Raw genomic sequence first — 15,181 nt, 5'->3', positions numbered from 1 at the left:
ACACTCAGCAGAACTATTTTTAAAACATACTTATAACCTATTTAGAGTAAATGTTTTCAGTAAATTGATTTCATAACCTCATACACTTATTATAACTATTTTTAAAACATACTTCAAATCCTTTAAAACACGACAACTTTGATATTCAATGAAGAGTACGGCCCAAAGTATGCAAATATTAAAAACACTCCAAGTTACTCGTGTTCAACAACACTTCATATTGTTACAACTTAACCGTACTTTCACTCAGAACAACATTTAACGAAATTATATTGTCATGAAACATTTTTAATTACATAACATTATTGTGAAGGAGATTTCACCACCTTCGAGGCGCCCTTTCACAACAATTTACCATTTTTGCTTCACTACTTTCCAAGTAGACTATGACTTTAGATTTTCTAAGAACACAATTAAACGACATTACTTTGTCTTTAGTTATTTGTGGTTCCGACAACATTAAGTTTATTAAAATTTCACCACTTTGAGTGGAGGTTTTTAACCACAGTTCCTCACTTTTTAACCACAGTCCCTTACTTACGCACTAATACTTCAGCAATAGACTGTAATTTTAGATATTTTAAGAACGAAAAATAACTTCGCTAATAGCAATTATTATCTTTGAATATTATAATGATTTTGTTTTCTCATTGCCTATAGTACTATGGGTGTAAATAACCGCCAGCTGGGAAAAAATAATTAGTTTTTGTAAATCATAGTACCAAGAAATCGCAAAGATGGAAAGTTTATCCACACAATTCATAGTTAAAAGTCTTATACATATAACAGTGGCTAGCTTATGATGCTGTATAGCAATTATTTATGATGCAGAAAATATTAGCTACGATTAGTAGAGTGTCAAAACAACCTAAAGGTTTTTTTCCATACTTAGATGACTAGTCAGATTTCCGCGAACAAATTAACTTTTATTTGATTTTGAGCTAATGAAATTTAGTAAGAATTATTGAAACAAAAGAAATTTTTTTTTTTTCTCATATTTTTTATGTGTTTTGGACACGCATCTGTTATCTTCAGCTTATCAATCCTGATGTGTCGCGCGTACCAGCCGCTAAGCTTGCGTCTCACAGCTTCGTACAGACACATAAAATTAATGCATGAGCATACACGTGCGTTTATTTTTCATGTACTAAACAAAGTTATATGTACTTTAGTATATACATATGTATGCATACACCTTTGTAGTGCCTTTTGGCGTTGTGCTTCAGACAATGAAAGCGAAATCTTATGCAAATATTTGCTTGAAAATATCTGTTTTGTGCTAAATTTAATAGCTACAACTAAGCAAGCGTTCAAGTACGCTTGAGTCAAAAAACGCAAAACCGATGATAAATAACTAGAAAAGGCGTGTTCAGTGAAATATGCATATACATACACGCTTGTGTATACTTAAATCGGTAGTTAAATTTTTACTTAATTTACGTATATGAGAAGCAAAATATGCGAAAAGGGAATGGCAGTCAGCTAGTGACAGTTACTGTAGAAAAACATCTGCATGCTAAGGTGGCAAAGCGAGCAGGCAGCCAAGATAACGAAACAAGTAACAAGTAATTACGGTGCAGAAACACAAGTAAGAGCCCAAAAGCAAAGTGTGTGCAAAATGATTAAATACATTTCGCGCAAATAGACACGTGAAATGCAAAAATTTTGTTTTGTTAAATAACGAGAAATGCAAAATATCATATATTGTCTGTATGTATGTGCATATGTAAAAATATTACCTTGTGTTTACAGCAGCGCGCTGTAAGCTAATTATTTTTCGTAATAGTGCTATAAAAGTACATTTCAGTCTCATATTTCATTAGTGTTTATGGCTTAATAATTTGAAACTAAATATGAATGGAAAATTGCTTGTTAAATGTTAATAGCAAAATATCCAAATGGAAGCAGCTTGGAGTTTTGTTAGAAGTCTGTACATATGTAAGTGCGCCTATCAATACAAGCTGTTTTTCGTAGGTTAGTGATTTTTCTGCAAGGCCTTAATAATTCAAAATTTTAAGAAATGCTATTGTTTTGGAAAATATTTGTAGATTTAGAATTTTAAAAATATTAAAAAAAAACTAAAATATAATAAAAAATTAAAAATTTAATTGTTTTTGAAAATATGGAATTTTTAAAAACATTAAAATATTAAAAAAAATTAGATATTTTGTTGTTTTAGAAAAATATTTTTAAATATGGAATTTTAAAAAAATTAAAAAAGTTAAAATATTAAAAAAAAATAAAAAATTTAATTTAGAATTTTAAAATATTTAAAAATTCAAAAAAAAACTTTCAGAATTCATGTGCATTTTTGGTGCAAATTATTAATTTTATTATTAAACTATAATAATTAAAAAAAAAGTTATGAACTCTCTAGAAGTTAGAAGGAGCTCTTACATACATACAAGCATAAGTATCTTCAATAATTTTTTCGAAATATAATGGCATAGCTTTCAAATAATTTTTGAAATCGGAAAATAATCTTGTTTTGATAATATCTTGTTTTTGTGAATTTCTCATGACAACACAGTTAAAATTTCTTTTTTGGAACCAATGTAATCTTAAAGTATGGCATTCGAAAAATTTTGCATAAAGAAAAAATATATAAAACAGGCGATGGCAGCAATTAATCGAATTCGAATTAGAGAGTAATGCGGTACCCTACCTTGTAGTTGGATCATCCAAAATGAAAAATGAAATGCCATTCGTTAGATAATAGTTTTCTCCAGATAAGACAGAAGAGGAGTTTCGAAATTTCATGTTTTCATTTTCCAGAAAGAAAAATCCAATTCCACTCTTCAGATAATAGTTTTGTAAAACAGAAGGGGGTTTTCGAAACTTTCATTTTTCCATATTTTGAAAATTTTTGAAAAGAAAAAATCGGTGAATTTTTTATTGTAAAATAAAAATTATTAACAAGTTTACAAATGTCCCTCCGAAGTTTGTTCGAAAATCATGTACAAAAATAGTATTGAAAATTTCAAAGGAATCGTTGAAGCAATTTTGAATTAATGAAGGTCAGCTATTTTAAAAACTTGAATTAAGGGGAAAAGCTTTAAAGTTTTGAACACTAAAAAATCGAATATAAGCCTACATAAGACAGGTATCGACTTTTAATACTCTTTAAATAGTAAAGTTTGAAATAAATAATAAAAAAGATACAAAATAAACATTTTGAAGTAAATAATAAAAAGAAAATAACGAAAAAAATACAAAAAAATTATTTTATACTGCACCCCTCTTAAGACACCTGGGAAGGTAAATTAATGTTAATTAAATTTAGATCTTTTCACCTAAATTGTATATTTTTCTGTCGAAAAAAATAATTTGCTAGTTGTCGAGAAAGTTAAACTCATTTTGTTAATTAAATTTATTATTCTTGAAGCAAATTATGTTGCTTAATTTGCATTCGGATTTATCGTATTTTTTGTGTTGAAGAAAAAATTGCTGGTTTTTGAGAAAATAAAAGTAATTTTGTTAATTAAATTAATTAAATCTGTTATTCTTGAGGAAAATAATTACGTTGCTTAATATGAAATAAATTCTTAAAAATGTCATAAATAGAGAAATCTCTTCGATTTTTATGAAACTATTAGAACAAAACTGTGTTCTCATCGAGTATTCTTAGGGTATAGTCACAATATGACATGAAATACTTAATTTCATATTAATGAAGTATAAACTAGATTTCATGGCGTTTTATGCCCAATAATTTTTTAAAATTAATCTAAGATATTCACAAATCAATCAGAATTTGAAAACAAAAAAAAACTTTTTGAACCCAAAGCATCTATTTCACAAGCTCCCAAGCCAAGCTTGAACACGGCAAATAAAATATATGAAAAACATTTTTTTTTACAAATAAAATATTTGAAACCTAAACATCTTCGTGGAAATCAACCAAACTAAATTATATATTTTATACTTAATTATTATACAATCGCAGTTAATGATGCAATTTTTAACGTTATGACGTTAGCCATAAATACAACACTGTCTCCCATACACATAAAATTTTTTTTATTTCAAAGCACTCTAGGAAAAAGTAAGCGTATATATCATAAACTAAAATGTATGTATTTTAACCTACTAAACAATTTTTCCACGATAAATTTCACTTGTCGCTTTTGCGCTTATTTTTGGCGACAAAAATTGTTAACTCAATGCGGCATTACGTAAGCGTTATAAGGAAACATAATTTTTTTAAGTCAAACTTACCGTTAAAGGCACATGAAATGCACAACAACGCTGCTGTTTGGCTGCTGCAAAAGCGTGCAAAGTCGCCAACGACGCGTTTAATTAAGCGTTGTACGCTGGTTTTGCTCTTTTATTCCGATATTTTGCGTTTTGTTTTAATTACGCTTCGTATATTTGTTGTTATATACGCCGAGTAACGATAATTGTTTTTTAATTTTTGTTCTGAAAAGTGTGGTTTTAAAATTAATAATTAATTTAATTTTTATGTAACGCGTTTTCAAATGTGTTTAAAGCTGCGAGGCTTACAGTTCACTCAACAAAAATAAAAATATCTAAACAAATAATGTTTTTTTTTTAATTTTTAATTTTTAAAAGTTTTTTTTTCATATATAATTTTTATATAATTGCGACGTATTGCACACTAGCGTTTATTTTTTACAGTTATTTAATTTTTAAAATTTTTATAATTTTTTCCGCGTATGTTTCTTATTTTTTTGCACGCGTACTTGCTTGAGTTTACGCTTTTTCAAATATAAACATGAAGGGGGCGAATAATTTACATTTCCGTTATACGTTTTACACGCCAAATTCGAAGGAAACAAGTTTGCTGTGGAAAATTGTACGCGTTTTTCCTGCTGTGTGCCTTTTTTGCTACAACCGAAATTCGTCGAACGGAATGTCTTATTGGCACCGGGCTTCGTTGTCGTTGTCGTCGCCGTTACTAAGGCTTAAGCCGAATTATTCAAGCGACAAAATTGTTAATTTTCTCTTGCATTAATAATTTGCGTTTATCAACAGCAGCAGCTCCTGAATTTTATTCAATATAATTAAACTTTTTTTTACTCGAAAAAAGGAAGCACAAACTGCTTTTTAATACTCGAAAACACTTTCAAACAAATTTTTTAATGCTTGTATATTTTTAAAATGCGATTTAATTACTTTTCAAAATTGTTTATTATTTTTTATTATTCAATAACTCAGTAATATTATAGTATATTGTAATAATATACATATGTACTGCACAACCGTAAAGACGCTTAGGAGCTAAACACGACCAACTCGAAAACACACCAAAACGGTATTGAAACCTCAGATACGTTTTAACTTCGCAGATAGTTTTGCGGTAATAAAGCTAACTGCCGCCACTAAGGTGGCTGCTGTCGCTGCTGCGTTGGCTACTGCTGCTGCTGCTGCTGGGCGCTCGTGGCTGCGACGCTGGGCGATCGTGTGTATGCTGCGGAGATCACTCACTGCAGCTGCGTCGGCGGTGGCGGTGGCTGTAGCTATAGCTTTGGCACTGACTGTGGCTGCAGCGACGACCGTTGTGCCGATTATGAGGTTCCGCGCACACGACGAACACCTTAAGCCCGAAGAAAAGCGATCTAAGCCGTTAGCATACAACGTCAACGGTAATGATGATGACGACGACAACGAAAACGCGACCAGGTGGACTGCCGAAGCTGCTGGTAGTTAGACGGATATTGTGACAGCGTGACAACAACAACAATTGTGTACCAAGATGTTGGTCGTGTCTCTACAACGAGAAGTTCACTTCATTGTCACTTAGTTAATTACTTCACTTGAAATAAAAAATTTAAAAAAACTGCGAGACAACGTCACAATCCACTACGCCCGCTCACTTGTTTACTTAAATTTGACGCGATCCACCCGAACGCCACAAAATATACAACATCGCACAACAACAACAATGCTCGTATGCACAGAGTTCGCGTTGCCGTCGTTGTTTGCAGTTCGACTTAGTTGGGTTGGATTAGGGTGGTGTTTGGCGGAGGCGATAATTTACACTTAGTCGTATATAATGGACGTGATGATGCGAAAGCGCCTAAATTAACGCACGTCTAAGTTTTTTTTCTTATTTTAACAACTTATAGTAACGCGTATTGTTGTTGTTGTGCTGCGAATAATTTTCGTTTTTCTTACTACGTACGGGTTTCGCAGGTGCCGTTTGTTGCTACTACAAATTGACTGCGACTGAGAACGCTCAGTTATGGAATGATGTTGGCTCAAAACCGGACACAACGTTATATTTAACTACTCTGCTCCGATCGAGCCAACGAATGTTCATACACACTCACTTCGGCTATTAACTTCTCGTTCGAGAAAAATACATAAAAAAACAAAAACAATGTTCATTCGGTCGCGCTTACACGACTCCCAAACACGACAACCGCACAGCTACGTCAATAACACCAGCACCGACAATCCGACGATGTTGCTGTTGGTTAACAATGGCGGTAGCACCGTTCGAGCTGGGTCCTGTTCGCCAATACTTATTGCCAACACAATGCTGGCAACGAGATTGCCGCGCTGCACGTGATGAGTTGCTGTTCGGCGTCGTCGCTGCATGTGGGGGAGCGCTGCCTCAAGGGCGTCCAAGGTGTTAGCGCAGCACTAACAGCGGCAGCAACAGCAGCAGCAGCAACGACAGAGAAGAGCGTCAGCTATTAAGAGTACTTGTTGGGTTGAAGAGAGCCAGCGCTCAGCTGTTGCTGAGCTTTTAATTCGGGTTTAATTATTGCAGCTGGCTTAAATCTACCTGGTAAATGTGCGCTAGCTGGTAGTTTCTCAGCGCTTGAAGCGTTCTGCTTGCGTTCGGTGAACGCCTTTTAACCAATCACAGACGCATCTTTGATTCGGTTGATGTTTCGGCGGTGCGTGGTTGTTGTTACTTTTTGTTATTGCATAAAATTACTCTCATTGCGGAACTTTTGAAACTAAAGTTCAAAAAGAAGTTGAGTATTTATATATATGAGAATTGGGTGGATATATGTATATTTTTAAATAAATTTTATTTATAAAAATTTCACATAAATTCCCTCAGAAAATTTAACATTTATCCGGCAAATAGTCTCAAAAATATGTGGGTAATGGTAGCCACTATTTAATCAGCTGCTTAAACTTTAAATGAGTTTTTATCGAAATGCTGTTTACAGAAGCGGTAAGGATAATTTTTCCGAAACGCCAGAACCGATCGATTTAAAATATTAATAAGAACGCTTTAGATATATTTGTCAGTTAATGATCTAAGGAATAACATTTTTGACAATAATTGGTAACTAAATTTTTTGTTAAGCCACAGTTCGGTGAAAAATAAAAATTTGACTCGTCCTTCGATCAGTACCTGTATTAATCTATAGTAACAATGAGTTTGCTTGATTTTGGGATTTGAGATAGTTTTAAGCAGAAAAGCTTTCCTCAGCGCCAGATACCTTTTTATCGGAAGTCTTCTTGGAGATCGGCTCCGTGATTAAGTGAATCCAAGATTTTTCAAAATTAAGCAGCGATTCTTTAAGTATAGTACATTAAATTTTGTAAATTCACAAGTTTTTATTTATTTATTATAAGAAAAATCTATTTTCTGACTTAAAAGTAAACAGTAAATTTCATTGCTTAATTTTCGATAAATAATCATTCATTCCACAACGAAATCGAATTCGATACTGAAAGATTTTTATACGGACAATTTTTATGCGACCTTAGATACCGTGGATGACCTGCTTTACCAGTACACTGTTTTTCATCAACGATACAGAAAGATAAGGATAAGGATACATCAGTATCTGCGTTAACTGCTTTTGCTTGGCGTTAAATATGATGATTAATTTTGCAAGTGTGGCTAGGAATAAATTGTATCAATTAGTCAACCGAAATATTTGCTGCAGTTAGTGAAAAACATCCCAGATTTTTGAATTCCTTTAAGTCCTTCAATAGATGTGCATTATTTCATATGAGGATGAAACATTGAAGGTCGGAGTGCGGAACTTTAATCCGCTAAACCTAACCTACTCCCAACTCATATCTCTCCCACGGAACCAACGGATTAAGTATTACTTTATGGGAGAGAGAAATACTTTAAGTCTCATCTATCATACGGACTGACAGACGGCTAATATACTATATATAGTATGTCTATGTTTTATCATGACGCTGTGCTGACAGCTTTTCATTTACCAGAGGACCGACAAAGTTTTCACTGAAAAACTACCGTCAAGTGACTTTTCCCTTACATTTGAAAAACATGGGCAATGAAAAACTACGTGCTCAGAGTCTTCTATTCACTCTGTACACGTCGAACAGTACGGACTAACGTCGTGATGGAATCGGAACAGATAGCTTCTAAAACATTCATGTCCACTCAGTATTTGGGCTAGGTGAAAGTCTAGGTCCTCATGTTGTCTATCTATCCACAGATCTATGTCCTGGATTAGTCTGTGGGTCCATCGTCCTTTGGTTGAGGTTTTGTTGATGCTTTTGGTTCTCTCCTCTTTTTTACGCCTACAAACGGTTCTAATAACTGATCCAATGGGGCGAATTAACAAGAGCTTCAGCAGCGTCGCTTAAAGTGCATGTATATGGATGTACTATATGTATGGATACCATTTACCTGCCTTTTGAGTGGACTTAAAGTTACTCGGCTAAAGAGCCCCCGCTTCAGAAATTTAATTTGAATTGCAAACTTGAAATCGGTCAAACCTGTAAATGAACCAATAATATAAACGTGTGACAATTTTTCAACCATTTTGCTATTTTAATGATAATTCCTTAAATTTGCACTTCAATTAATTAAAGATGAAAAACTGGACCCAAACATTCTTATTCGATCCAACTTAAGAACGTCCAGTTTTTGTTGACTGACACTTGTATAAAATAAAACTTATTTTAATCGATAGAAAATCCACTCAGGTCGCAACGTTAGCTAAAAGTTTCACCATAAACTTAAAACTGTAATATCTTTTAAGGGGTTAGGTGTAGTTAGAAGCATGAAAAAATTAAAATTTCAAATAGTTTTTTTTTTGCTATTAAATTACTTACCACCCAAAAGATATCGGCTTATAACTTCAGAACTGGTGACTTTATTTTTCAATAGAAAATTTAACTTGATAACGAGAGAGTTGAAAGCAAAACTATTCTCTTTTGAAAAACCAGATATCTTTGTTTGAATAAGTGGTTGCGGTTACAGCCAGCTACATTATTTTATTTTACTTTATACTTCATATATCAGCGAGCATTTACGACCACACTGAATACGAGAATGAATCTTTAGTTATTAGTTGTGCCGCTTTGTCGTTAAAAAACCGAGATAACATGAAATTTTTTATGAAGTAACTATCCAGCGTGGAGATCCACGTTACCGTGAGTCAACGTCATCGACGAAAGAGTCAGTTTGAAAATTTACTTACCGACGATTAATTGAGTGCGGATTGTTTCTAACATTTGGTTAGCCCATTTCAGACATTTAAGAGAAGGAACAGTTCTCGTTTGTTAATACTTATTTCCTCTAAATATTTTTATAGAAATTCGTCGGTAATTTTGAAGTGTATAAGTGTTTCTGTGGATCTTTTTGTCCGATAGATAAGATTTTTAGGTATTTAAACGGACTGTCGTTCTAAGCCGCCCAAATGAATCCTTGTTCCTTGGCGTTTGTAACTTGAACTATTTTTCAACCTAACCTATTAGAAACAAACATTCCATGCTCTATTCATTTGAGCTCCTCGCAGTTCAAAGTGAGCGGGATTATTACTGGTTTGTTGTTGAAAGCATGTCCTCAACTTTATTACAATTTTTATACTCTCGCAACAATGTTGCTAAGGAGAGTATTATAGTTTTGTTCACATAACGGTTGTTTGTAAGTTCTAAAACTAAAAGAGTCAGATATAGGGTTATATATACCAAAGTGATCAGGGTGACGAGTAGAGTCGAAATCCGGATGTCTGTCTGTCCGTCCGTCCGTCTGTCCGTCCGTCCGTCCGTGCAAGCTGTAACTTGAGTAAAAATTGAGATATCATGATGGTACACGTATTCCTTGGCTCCATAAGAAGGTTAAGTTCGAAGATGGGCAACATCGGCCTACTGCCACGCCCACAAATTGGCGGAAACCGAAAACCTATAAAGTGTCATAACTAAGCCGTAAAAAAGATATTAAAGTGAAATTTGGCACAAAGGATCGCATTAGGGAGGGACATATTTGGCCGCATTTTTTTTGGAAAAGTGGGCGTGGCCCCGCCCCCTACTAAGTTTTTTGTACATATCTCGGAAACTACTTTATCAAAATGGCACATCAAGTGCTAATTGAGCCCGATAGCTATGTCAACCAAACTCTACACAGTCGTTTTCTTCAGGCATTTCCATATACAGTTCAAAAATGGAAGAAATCGGATAATAACCACGCCCACCTCCCATACAAGGGTTATGTTGAAAATCACTAAAAGTGCGTTAACCGACTAACAAAAAACGTCAGAAACACTAAATTTTACGGAAGAAGTGGCAGAAGGAAGCTGCACCCAGGCTTTTTTTAAGAATTGAAAATGGGCGTGGCCTCGCCCACTTATGGACCAAAAACCATATCTCAGGAACTACTCCACCGATTTCAATGAAATTCGGTACATAATATTTTCTTAACACCCTGATGACATGTACGAAATATGGGTGAAATCGGTTCACAAGCACGCCTTCTTCCAATATAACGCTATTTTGAATTCCATCTGATGCCTTTTCTGTATAATACAAGTATATACATTAGGAACCAATGATGATAGCGGAATAAAACTTTACAAAAATACGGTATTTGAAAAATATGTAAATAACGATAATGAAATCTCGATTATCACTTTATCATGCGAGAGTATAAAATGTTCGGTGACACCCGAACTTAGCTCTTCCTTACTTGTTTTCCAATGGTTCGACATCATTCACGTCCGAAGAACACAAATTGGGCTGAACAACGGCGTCATAGTGAATATTTCACATTCTTCAATTTCGAACTTTCGGTTCACCCAGTATTTATATAAACTTACCATACATATATACATATGTAGCTCACATTCTACAAATATACACCTAAATTATAAAAATTGCATAAAGAATATAAATCCAACATTATATACGTCACTACAGTCTAATTAGCTCCTTTTCTATATATAAAAGAAACATAAGTAGACTCAAAACGATATGTGTTTACAGATATACAGTATTGGACTAAACTAAAGCACCCCCAACTTTACTTTTTTATTCTCTTGCAACATGTTGCTACTGAGTTTAATAGTTTCACCTAACGTTTGTACATATCACCTAAAACTAATCGAGATATATATAGGGTTATGTACGTATATATAAATGATCATGATGACGAGACAAGTTGAAATCCGGGTTACTATCTGTCTGTCCGTTCGTGTGTCCATACAAGCTTGAGTAAAAGCTGAGATATCTTAATGAAATTTGGTATGAGCGTTTCTTAGTAAAACAAAAATTACGAGTTGGTAGATGGGAGTAATCGAACAACTGCCACGCCCACAAATCGTCATTAGCCGAAAACCTGTAAAGTGCCATAACTAAGTACTTACAAGTAATTGAGACATAAAACTGTAATTTGGCACATTGGATTGCAGTAGCAAAGGGCACCTGTTGCCTAAAACTTTTACCAAATTTGGTGAGTGGAAATACCATAAGAACTCCTACGGACGGTGTAGTAATAAAAGATAACGCCGCTCGCTCTCCATATAACGATACTGTTCAAAACTAAAAGCGATATAATCCATAACCAAATAAATAAATTTTACCTTCGAGATGGTATGAGAAGGATTAATGTGACCGGTGTGAATATTAGACAATAGGCGTGCCATCGACCCCTTTTTGACTTCTTATATCCTTAAGTAAAATCGAACTACAGCCACCACCAGTGGACCCCAGTATCTATAGTTGAGTTTTGACCGAAAATATCGGTCACTGCTTGGAATATACAATTGAAATTCAGAGAGAATACTTTCCTGAGTATCTGAATTACCTCTAAGAAAATTACCCCAACTCTCATATACTCCGTATAATGATTTTCGCTTTTTTAACAAATCTTATGCCGATTTTGTCGGTTAGTGTATGAGTTATATAGAGTGTATGTATGTATATTATAAAATTGCTTAGATTCCGATCCTCGGGTTGACATTTCACATCTTAAGGTATTTCCGTGGCTTTGATTCTTGCAAGATGCAAGAGTACAAAATGTTCGATTGCACTTGAACTTATCCTTTCCTACTATTGTAATTTAGAAAACTTAAAAAAAGAGCTTGAGTAACTAACTTAAAAAGTAAAAATTTTACTATTATTCGTTATTAATTTTTGAACACATATGTATGAGTCAAAACAAACCACAATAGGTGGTGCTTTAGTTTTATCCTATACTGTATATATATATATATGTGATGTATAATGATGAACAGATAAATATGTATATGTGCACTCAAAAACTTGGACATCTTATGAGCCAGCGCCAATTATGAGACGATCGGGTGCCAGACTGCTCGCCACTTTTTAGTCATGAGACAATGTGCTGATAAATAATTCATAGCAATAGCAAAAGTCAGTCAACGCCGGACAGCCATACAAGTGCGTTGAATTGGAGGAGAAGGAGTGTGACCACGCAAAGACGTGAAACGCCTTTAAGCGCATCTCCATATACGTAAGCGTTTGTTGGCGCACTTACGTAAATGTGTTTCACTCACAGGAAATGTTTGGCGGCATAGAAAATCTCGAAAACTCGAAGTGTCTCATAATTTTGGTATTGCTAGCGATTGTCTTTCATTGAATAATCAAGCGAACTTCGGCGTTATTAACGACTGAGCTGCTTTGTTGTGGGAAAAAATCGAATAAATAGAATAAGAATGATGCGAAAGCAAGGCAAGAAGCAGCAATAATTGAAATGAAGTGTTGTGCTTAATTAATTGTTTTTGTTTTGCTGGGGCGCAGTGACGTATTGGGAATACGAATCAAAAAAATTTATTTTTTGTTTTTGATTTTTCTATACCCTGTATGTATTAAGTTTGACACGAAGTTCGAACATCCAGTAGAAAACGGCGGAAACCCTTAATGTAATTATATGATCAGCAGGACGAGCTGAGTTGATTTAGCCATATTCGTCTGTATGTACGCGAGCTATGCTCTTCGTTTTTGAGATATCGATCCGGGAAGTAATAGGACTGATACGATTTAAAAAATTCTATTGAAAAAATCGTTACAATTCTCTAAAAACTTTCGAAATATGTATCTTCTGCGTCGTTGTAACGCTGCCAGGGCGATTTCCAAGGCGTCACGGAAGGTACTCTTCGGAATAGCCTTGATAGGCGAGATCGTATAAAATAAATGTATATATAGCTATAAACTAATCGATCAAACATCTTTGTAGGTGTGGAAACTTTTTTTTTTGTTAGATAAGGTATATTCACGAAATTTTGTAATGGATTATTTTCCAAGGAAACATTACCATCTCCAGTGAAGGATATAGCTACCATACCAACTGATCGAGCAAATTCAGGATAAAGATCTCTTTGTACCTTTTATACTATAAAAAAATCTCCTTTCAAGGGTATTAAAGACTCTGTGTAGCCGATGCTAAAGTTTTTTCTTATTTTTACTTGTTTTTCTGGTAAAGAAAAATTACATATGCCATAAATAATTCAATATGTAATAAATATGAAGATGTTCCTTACTAGGAATTAGAGTAAAGTGAAACAAATTCTGTTTGATAGCACGCGCATGCCAATGAACAGTGGCAAAGCAATTAGCGTGCGCGCATGCGCAAATCAAATCAATTAAATGATGGCTGTTTGATAAAAGAAGCATGTGCATTTAAATGGTGCAAATTTATGCATTGCAATAATTACATAAAATTGTATATATGCTTAGGGGAAATGCAAAACAAACACAACACAATACAGTTGAGTAATTAATAAATAAACTGAAAAGTGCAAAAGTGCAAAAGTGCACGCAAGTATGTGACTTGCTGAAAGAAAGCTGAACGTCACTTGAATGAAAATGCAAATTTTTGAATTTACAAACATACGCACATACATTTACTTGTGATTATTATACGAACGTAAATGCTACATTGTAACCGAATATATAGTAAGTAAATCAGCGCACCGTTGATCAACTGACCAATAATGTGTGTACTTAGACCTGCTCTGATGCCAAGTCAATACGATTTCGGGCTATTAAATATTTAAAATGACGAAAGAAGGCGGTCTTAAAAGGCTTACATATATATACCTAATATACATATACACATGTACAACACACACACACACACTAAACATCACAAAATATACGAAACGCTCATCTCCAATGAATTAGCGAGCAAATGTCAAATTCTGTCGAGAGTATTAAAGAGAAATAAGTTTCACTAGCCTTTCTAAAAAGTTTGCATGCACGCGATTTGTTGTTATCGGATGAGAAGTAAAAAGCTTAAGTAATGAATAACAATATATATGTTTGTATGTGTATTTATCTAAAAAAAAGCAATGTTTCCATTTTAGACTAAGTCGTTGTAGTCTAACTAAATATTTGAATTGTTTGTTCCGGCTCATACTCGAAGCAAATGTTTTGGGAGATGCTTTAAATATGTATTGATAAAGGTCCTGCAATTTGACTAGTAATTTAAAGGAGCCCGTAACTGCTAATATGTATGCATATACGGCCATATGTATATGTAGTTAAACTTCTAAGTTGGAAAATACAATAGATTCCGTTTACATGACAGTCGGATCTAAGTAACCGGACGGATCCGGATTTTTATCCGACTATAGACAGTCAAATCGGCATCATTCCCTGAAATTACTTCAGGAATATTTTATGTCACTACAACAACAACAACAACAATTGCCGACTCAAATTGAATTTGTATATATTATATACAAGTAAATTACAAAGTCTTACACCAATCTTTAAACTTCCATTGTGAATCAGCATATTTTCTGTTATAACACTCTCTGGGAGCCTCCTTCTAAAGCTCTGCTTTGAAAATTAAAAAAAAAAATGAACTGTATCACTAATTTTTACATTCGAGATAATACGAGAAAGCTTTATATGAGCCGGTGTCTAATTTGGACGATGGGTGTGGCACCGCCCACATTTAATATAACAGAATAAAACATTGTATGAATATTGACTCTGCAGTGTGCCATCATATGAGCACAAT

The 15,181-nt window shown here is 34.0% G+C and overlaps 1 protein-coding gene across 2 annotated transcripts in view; it reads right to left on the bottom strand.

Moving 5' to 3' along the window:
- Positions 1–6,178, bottom strand: part of LOC120775776 (UNC93-like protein) — a 90,872-nt gene extending 84,694 nt beyond the window's left edge. Inside the window, exons 1-2 of one of the 2 annotated variants that reach the window (XM_040106112.1) lie at positions 6,139–6,178; positions 4,219–4,419 (exon numbers count right to left, since the gene is read on the bottom strand). The gene's annotated coding sequence lies outside the window, so the exon portion shown is untranslated. Of the gene's footprint in view, positions 1–4,218; positions 4,562–6,138 lie in introns of those variants that run through there. The other variant, XM_040106111.1, reaches the window with a different exon arrangement.
- Between the last annotated feature and the right edge of the window lie 9,003 nt (positions 6,179–15,181).

The sequence above is a fragment of the Bactrocera tryoni genome, chromosome 4 (assembly GCF_016617805.1).
Source record: "Bactrocera tryoni isolate S06 chromosome 4, CSIRO_BtryS06_freeze2, whole genome shotgun sequence".
Classification (NCBI taxonomy): Eukaryota; Metazoa; Arthropoda; class Insecta; order Diptera; family Tephritidae; genus Bactrocera; species Bactrocera tryoni.
Note: the sequence above shows the minus strand (reverse complement) of the source record. Positions and strands in the feature narration are given on the sequence as shown.